Genomic DNA, 9,216 nt, shown 5'->3' on the forward strand with positions numbered 1-9,216 from the left:
AATATACCCTCCACTCCTCCTCCTCAAGAGCTGCGCTCCAATTCGGCGTTACAGGGAGTTGTAAACGGCTTTCACTTTTTTTGTAGTCGATGAACTTAAAACCAGGATGTTTGCGACCTGTGTTACCCCAGAAGAATGAAACAAATAATCGCGATTGCCCTGATTTTGATATGCAGGTTGAGACAAGCATTGGAAGAAGAGCATGACTCCATCGAGGCCAAGATGGCTGCTCTCCAGATATCAGAAAAGCCCCAGGGACGATGAACACTACTGGTGCTTTCGTTGGCAACATCTCCTGTTGTCACTCTTTTTCTTTTTTTTTACATACAAACATGGAATACAACTGGACACATCCAAAACTAAACTTCTAGCTGCGTTGCACATCCAACACGCACATGATGAACTTTGGGGTCATGTATTCCAGACGATATGAGCTTCATAATATTAAAAAATCACGTCGTCTGGTCCATTGCTTTTGAGCACCCCATGCAAGGTATGTGAAGAAGGGTATCCAAGAGTAAGGGTTAGGGCCACAAGCATATTGTTCGGTAAACCAGTGTGTGTCTGGGGGGGGGGGGGGGGGGGGGGGGCAGAGGGTTTCCAGGGGGTTTCGTGCATAAGAATAAACTTAGCGGTAAAATGCTGTTGACTACATTTCAATGAGAACCATTATGGTGCTACTACCTGGTTGTTCCATTCTTCCACTTCTACCGGGCTTTTTTATTATTACTAAATTTCCTTACAAATCTGGAAGATGGAAAAATGTCGAAAGCATCATTACCAACTGCTATCTTATACCGAGACTGCTCTCTGCAAGCAAAAATCCGTTCTCATTCAAAATAAAGAAATAATTGATGTTAAGAACAAGTAAATCTGTTTAATTTCTACCTTGCAACATACAGCCGGACCGGCCGTGGAAAAAGAGCTGCACTTTGGAAGCTTCACGAGTTCGCACTCCCCGTTTTGATAACAGCAGCCAAGCAGCACGCAATGGCCACAGAAGTAAGCACATCAAAAGCGAGGAAAATACAGTTCAGTAATGCTGACATGTCAAAATTGTATTACAATGTTTTTCTATACGTTGTGCTTACGTTGTTGTGTTTGCGAGTGAATCAATAAAAATGAACAAGCTCACGTGTTTAATAGGAATGGTAACAGCAATACACACTCTCTCTTCACGGGATTTCTCGGGTGTTGTTGATAGCGTGCCTTTATGCGTAACATAAGTATTTTAGAACATTCAAAGCGAGTTGTTTGGCTTTTAGGATAAGAGGACGCTTAGTGCGAAACGGCATCGGCGGGAGCTGCCATTTTTGGGGAGCCGAAGCACCACCGAAAAACTGCCCTGCGCTTCATATTTTTTTTTTTTATATAGATATTTTAGGCAGCAGAGTTGCTCAAGCGGGAGAGGGTTACAACAATTCTGACACAAGCGGACACTCAAATGATTCAACATTTGTGCTTTGAATAAGCAATGACAGCAAGCAATTCCACTGCTCAATTTTGGTTGGAAAAAATTGTTTGAAAAACTTCACTTTGGCAAAATATGGCCGTATTACTTTAGAGCGGTTTAGTCTTGTTGATCTGCGCGGCACTGGAAGTAAATAGTGTTCATTTCGCAGGCCTTAACTGTTATGTGATAGTAAATAGAGATATTTTAACCTTTCGACTTGACGGCGCAGTTGGAGAGGGTTCAGGTCCAGCTCTTTAAACATATTAGTTACGGATGATGATGACCGATAGTCTGATGAGACAAACCTAGCAGCAAGACGCGGGATCCGCTCCACCTCCGTGATGTTTTTGATGAAGTATGGATCCCACTGCGTAGACGAGTACTCAAGGATTGGGGGGACTAGAGAACGATATGCTTCGAGTTTGACATTTAAGGGGAATCCTTTCAATTCTCTGCGTAGGAAGCATAGCTTTATTTAATATTAATGTTCATTTTTCCGTCCAAAACATGAGTGACGAAGGGAGACCGAGGAAAAAAAACTGCATCATGCAGCTTGACGGGCCCTCGGCTCGTCAAATGGCACAAGTAATCCAAAAAGAAAACCAAGAGAAAAACTAACAATTTCCGAGATGACAACAGGACAATATTACAGAAATGTGCGACTATATAATATTATAAAAACGTGCGACTATTACTGATATGTTCGTTTCACTTAAAGAATTATTTTTTATTGTTACCCCTAAGTATTTAACGGAGAAAACTTTCTGGATGCAGCTAGTGCCAATGTGATAACTGTAAGGCGAGGGGTTTCTTTTTGTTGTTTAAGTCATCGAGACTGCTTTGGAGAAATTAATTTTCATCTTCTGAAGAACGCACCAGTTGCCGAGTGTATAGCGATTGTCATTCAATAATGTCTGACAGAAAGCGTTATTTATACCAGAGTATATAACGCAATCATCTGCAAACAGTTTCACAGTAACACAATCATCAATGTCTTTGGCAATATTGCATATATAAATTAAAAACAGCAAGGGTGCAAGCACAGAGCCCTGGCGCACTCCTGACAAAACTGGAAGGCTAGCAGAGCTAGCCTGTTAACAGTTGGGTGCGGTTCTGTAGATACGCCTGTATCCAGCGGACAAGCCTACCAGGAACTTCTACCTCTAATAGTTTATCAACCAGCAAACCATGAGGCACACGAACAAATGCTCTCGACAGATGCAAACAAAATTGCGTCAACTTGTTTGTGATCATTGATCGCTGCGCTGAAGACGTGAACTACAGATAAAAGTTGCGCTGTTGTAGAAACCTTTCCACGGGAATCCATGTAAATGTTTGTCCAAAAAAAATCTTATCGACTCGAGGTAGTTGGATACGTGACTGGTAATTATGTGTTCAAGTATCTTGCAATACGTACTTATTCAGGAGATAGGTCTATAATTACCAGCGCCTAATTTGTCCCCCGATTTAAATACTGGAACCACCCTAGCCGCTAACCAATCTCGGGGTAGGGCTCTATGGTTGAGTAAGGCATTGAAGAGTACGTAAAGATGTTCGGAAATGATTTCAGAGTTACGACAAAAAAAAAATTTGGTAGACCCTCAGCCTCGCACGATTTTTTTTTTTACCTTGATATCCAACAACAATGAAAATATACCCTCTCAGCTTAAAACCACATCAGGCATAATCACACCACTAGATGACGGTACACAATTCGCGCAGTGAGTGAGAAGGAAATCCGGCTTGGTGAACGCTCCATTGAAACTGCATGCCGTTGAATTCATTTGACATAATTTAAAATTAGAAGTTACACTATCGTTAATTCTACGTTTGTCTACGCATCCTTTGGTGCCAGAGAAAGTGCCAAAAATTTTGTGAAGATTTTTTTATAAAAACTGGTAAGGGTTTGCCCATAAAATCTGTCAATTAAGTTGCAAAGCTTAGAAAGTAATTCGTCATTGAGAGCGTTTATCTCCGCGTTACTCTTAACTTTTGCCCTGCGCTTTCGCTTAACACGTTGTTTTAGGTGTGGATTATGTCGCCTAACTGTTTCTCGGCGGGTGGGAACTAGAGCTGAGCAATTGATCGATTATACCTATCGATGAATCGATTAATGCTTTAACCGCGATTAAATGTTTTAACCGGTAAACCGGAACCGGTAAGATCTTAACGAACCAAAAGGAAGTAAAAAATTAAATGCTTTCACCACCCAGACCTTGACGAGTACACCTGTATGAAGGGCAAGCTTTAGGTCAAAATATAGAATGAATGAATGAATAAATTTATTGCATCAGGATGTCTCTCTGGCCGGTATGGGGAGAAGGGAAGGACGGGAGGGGCAGTGTGCAGCTCATGTTCTGCTGACAAGGTGGGCCTCCTTTGCAAAATCCCACAATGCAAGCAGCGTTGCGTTGGCGTGATCATTGGGATATATCCATTCGTGGAGTGGCTGGACCCCTCGTGGCTTGTGCTTGTCGCGAATGGCTGCTAGAGCCGGGCAGGACCATGGTAGATTAATGACAGTTGGCGGTTCCTGTAGACACTGCTTACAAAGTAGCAGAACCGAGGGGATGTGCGTGGTTTTGTTTTGCTTATAGTATTCCCATCTTATGATGATGTCTTCAGTAAGGGAAAATCCGGAGCGGGCTTTGGTAAGGAGGACTTGTGCTTCTCTGGGAATGTTCCGGGGTGTGGGGCGTTGCAGTGGGGGATGGTGTTTCGTAGTTGCTCCTTGTTTTCGTATTTTATTACCATTCGTTGCTCTTCTGGAGGCGGCTTGTATTAGAGGGTGGGCATTGCCGACTCTGAGGGGTGATTGAGAAGAGTCTCCCTCGCGAGTCTCTGTGCCTCCTCGTTGGCCGCGCTCCCGCTATGGCCGGGTATCCACTGCACTTGGACCACGATATTGTAGTTCCTATGGATTCCTTTGCAGAGTTCCTTGATGTAGTAAGGAGTAGAGTTCCGCCGTGCGGGGCCCCGTAGTGCTTTGAGAGCCTCTAGGCTGTCCGTAAGAATGGCTGCTTTGGTCACCTCGTGGGGTGTTGGTTCCATCAGTGTCCTTATTCCGAGAAGTATGACCTGCAACTCTACCTTCCTTGGAGAAATTTTGTCCCTTGTGGAGAGGCATTGGGTGCGTGTCATGCCGAACGTGTCCGTGGCAGCTATGGCCAGGAGGTTGCCGCCACCCTGTCTTGCTCCGTCCACGTAGATCTGCCTGTCCTTTGGGCACGTCGGAGGGGCTGCTTGTGCGGTCATGTCCCTTTGGTGAGTGTGTTCACTGGTGGTAACTTTCACAGGTACAAGCTTCGTAGTGGTCACGAGTATGTCTTCCCACGGGGGTACCATGAGGTCGAATGTTGTAGCGTGGAACGTACGGTCGTCATATTCCAGGAGACGTTGACCTTGTGGGGTGTGGAGCCGTCGTGCCTGATCATTGGTTGCTCTGGTTGAGATAACGTCCTGTATTTCGGGGAGTTGACAGTACCTGTAGAGTTCTTCCGCGCGCGTGGGATGTGGGAGACCTGTAATGACCCGCAGGGCTTGTCTATAGAGGCTTTCAAGTTTCTCTAGTTGCACTCGAGTGAGCTGGTAGTGAATAGCCCCGTAGCACGCGCGTGAGACCAGGACGGCTTGCACGAGCATACGGGTAATGTCCTGCGTTTCTCCTCCAAACATGTTGGATATGCGCCTAATTAGATGCAGGAGCTTCTTTCATGTTGGGGTGAGTTGCTTGAGTCATGTTTCTACTCCTCCTTCAGTGCTGATGGGCACCCCAAGTGTGCGAATCCAGCCTTCATTAGGTTGGGAGAGTGTCCTGTTTTGTAAAGTGAGTCACACCTTGGCTAGTTCTGTAGGAGAACCTCCAATGAGGAGAAATTGTGTTTTCTCTGGAGATTTTTTCATGCCTGTTGGGGCTACAGCTTTCTCAATGATGAGGAGCGCGTTCTGGAGCTCATCACAGGCCCGCTCTGTACCTTCAAAATCAGCACTCTCTGACCACAGCGTGATATCGTCTGCATAGAACGTAAAGTGTATAGTAGATTCCTTTTCGAGGGCCATCGCTATGGATCTCATAACAATGTTCAAGAGCATCGGTGAGATTATTGAGCCTTAAGGCACCCCTACTTCATTGCTGTGTATGCGGGGGTTCGACGTTCCTGTCTGAATCTCAAATGTGCGTTGATGAAGGAAGCTCTTAACGAAGTTGAGCACACGCCCTCCTGGGTATGCTTCCCGGAGGTTGTTGAGTATGGCCTCGTGGGTGACTGTGTCGAAAGTTTTCTTTGTGGCTGCAGTCTTCTGTGTTTGCAGAGCACCCTACGTAGAAGGAACAGGCTATCATGTGTCCCCATATTGGGTCGAAAGCCTGTCTGTGCTGGAGGGAAAAAGGGGGAGCACTCTTCGAGATTGTGATTGAGCCTATTGACGCACATTCTTTCCAAGAGCTTACAATGGTGGGTGTGACAGGCACAGGCCTCAGATGGCTTGTGGTGTTGGGCTGTTTGCCACTTGGGTTTCGGAGTGACCATAGCATGTTTGAGTGCGGGAGGGAACTCCCCGCTCACCCAAACATTACTGATTGCTTCCAAAAGGGGTGTCTTGCCTTCTTCGGGCAAGTTCCGAAGTGCAGACCCCGCAATGCCATCCTTTCTTGGGGCACTTTTTACTCGAACTTGATCAAGGACCGTGACGAGCTCCGCCATAGTAAACAGACTTTCGATAAAATAAACTGTAGAGTGTGGGCACCCTGGCGGCTCCTCAGCCCAGTTGCCCAACTACGGGGCACAAGTGGCGAACTTTCCCGTGTGGCGGCGGAATCAAGTCGGCCACGTGCACATCGCCTGCGCAAGCCTTGATGGGGCGGATCAGAGGCGGCGCACAGGCAGTCGCTGCCTGGACTCAGGCGCCGCTGGTAACAATGTTAATCGCCTCGTCCATGTCCCATTAAATGTAGTTTCTTGTAGTTGAAACCGTTGGCTCCGTGTTATTCCTCAGGGTCGGGTATGCAGTAAGGCAAACCGACCACAAGGGATGAAATTTGTAACTCCGGACAAGTACGAAAGGCTACACGTGACCCGGCCACTTTAACGTCGTTCGAGTGTCCGTTTAGCGCAGCAGAGGTTATTGTGAACAATGAAAGGAGGCTGCTCTTGCCAGAGAATATCAACGAACTTCTGTCTCAGGCAGCTGTAGTAAGATCTTAATCCAAATTCTATATTGTGCCGTTTTTACGTATTCAGCAAAGGCAAACAAAAAATATTATATTTTGATTTTTTTAATATTAGGCATATAAATAAACTACACAGATCAATCGATTACTTCATCGATTAAAGGGTGGAGATTAATCAGGTTAAAACTGTTAATCGACGCCCAGCCCTACTGTTTACTGCTCTAAGCAGGTTGCTTGACGATTTTATTAGAGACCATGGGATGAACGACCGCGCGAGTGAATATTTTGAACGCGATAGCGTTAAGGAGCTCGGTCCGCAGAAAAGCCGGCGTCGGTGGCGTTGGGACAGTAAAATCCAGATTGGTCGTCTTGAATTCTGCATGTATAAAGATGTTGGGCAGAGGAACGGGAGAGGGGGGGGGGTGTATAAACATGGGATACGCTGAGCCCCCTATGGAAGGGAAGTACCAGCGTCCGCCCCTGGTCGGGGTTCTTATCGCCCATGGAAGTCAAACGTTCGCCTGCACATTAAAAAAAACATGCCTGACCGAGCTGTACAATCTCGCGTAGCCGCCGAAACACTATCAACTTTAAGTGTGCTACGAGCACCACAAAGATAAGTTTGGCGACAAAGGTAAAAACAAAGAGAGCAGCAGCAGCAGCTGCCCGTACTCTAGTAGGAGGTTTGTCAGTCCCTGCAGCGTGACACCACCAGACACTGTAAAGCTATATACCTTGGCCTCTATGGCAAAACGCACGGAGTACGAACGTAAGGTTTCAGCAGTCTATGTATAGAGCCCTTTTGAAAAACTGCCCTCTGTAGGAAGCCGTTGAATCCCTGCACAATGGCGGACTACAACCGCAACGTCACGGCACACTTTAGGCGTTCAATTGGATTAGAGAGCAAAAACAGCAGAAAAATTCAATGATCGCAGGGGCGTTGCACTTTCGACGCGTTTTGATTGGCTCTTCGGCTCCTATCGTTGACCGAGCTCCGACGTTGGCTATCTTATGGAATGACTTCCACGTTGCACGATGTCAGTCCTTCCGCCATTGGGCAGTGGTTCAGAGTCGTTCTACTGATCGGCGCGTGACTTTCGAAGGGGTCTATTACGGATCACACATGCATTCCTTACCGATAATGAAGCATAACCAGACACGGCCGTTGTCGAGGTTCTTCAAATCCTTCTGGTGTGTACGCAAGCAAGCTGATACGGTGTTTTTCGGAGGGCAGTTTTGTTCGCTCAAACTGGCAGTAAAAGTTTCTTTGGGTTCTTTTTCGTCGGATGGATTATACTTGCCTGATGACGATGATCCTCGGCGTCTTCCGTTGGTGATGTAGAATCCGGGAGCTGTTAGATGGTTGAAGCTTTCAAAGTGTTTATTAAGTCGAATAATTGGCTCACTCTGCACATTCGTTTCTCGTACAACAAGAGTCAGGGACCCGGCATTAATCGTACGCACAGTGCCCTATAGCCAACCGGCAACGGCCAGGCGGCGCCAGCAGGGTGACAGCGCACGGTTATACCCTGTCTCGTTGTAACTTGGCGAAGGGTAAACGATAAGCCCCACATTGGGTGCCGAAGGCTTCGAAATGTGCGACGTATACGAGCGCAACGCACACATATTGGAGCATGACGCAGCGAAAAGCCTGATACTTCTCCGGAGTTGAAGCGCTCCGGTGATACGCAGTCACGTTCCGATCGGCCCGAGAGGGCCGTAGCTTCCGCTCTACTGGCACGTTACGCGATCGCGGCTTCCTGGGATACCCAGTACTTCTTGCTTCAGACACTAGACTAAGCGGCGCCACCAGAGTTAAAGTTCACGTTTGAGCAATGCAGCCGCCACTTGATACCCAATATTTCTTGTTTCAGTCACTAGATGGCGCCAAACCAAACAGCATTGCAGGTTGCCTATAGAAGTTAGGTAGTTGTATCACCGCCCTATCTCCCCCGTGTATTGCGCTGAAGCGGCCGATGTCGCAAACGCCAGAGGTAAAGCCAGCGGCGGCTAGGGGCGCAGTAGTAGATTCCTCCCGAAACTTCTCCCGCCCGCTGACTGAGCACCAAGGTATATGTACATGGGTAGCGAAGCTTCGGCCAAAAAGCGGTTCAAAACAAATCGCCAGCGACATCGACCTGGAGGGTCACGTGAAGGATGCGATTGAAGCGCGACTAGGAGAGGTGGGGACAAACATTATTAAAATTAATTAGTTTGTGACTAGAAGTATAATCATTGGTATTTTTAAACAAGCTAAATTAAATTATTAGATAATATCAATCATATTTAACGTGCAACAAAATTCCAAACTGTTTTTGTTTTTGCTAATATTATGCATACTTCTTATTAGCGTCCTCTGTACGCCACTAGCAAAAAGGCCGACTAGCAATAGCGATATTTGCAGTTTCTTTGTAGACCTCGTGGCGCGCGGAAAGGCAGTCTGCTGACGTCCGTCTGCTTGCTTGTGTTTGGGCCTCCACGTGCTCTTTGCTTTTAATTGTTTTAGCGGCAGTTAACACCTTTTCGGGAGTTTTGTTGTTTGCTCGGGCGTGATTAGCCCAGTTACCTGCGCGGGAACTCGGCTGTCGTGCGC

This window comes from Ixodes scapularis, unplaced genomic scaffold, assembly GCF_016920785.2.
Source record: "Ixodes scapularis isolate PalLabHiFi unplaced genomic scaffold, ASM1692078v2 PGA_scaffold44__24_contigs__length_19508400, whole genome shotgun sequence".
NCBI lineage: Eukaryota > Metazoa > Arthropoda > Arachnida > Ixodida > Ixodidae > Ixodes > Ixodes scapularis.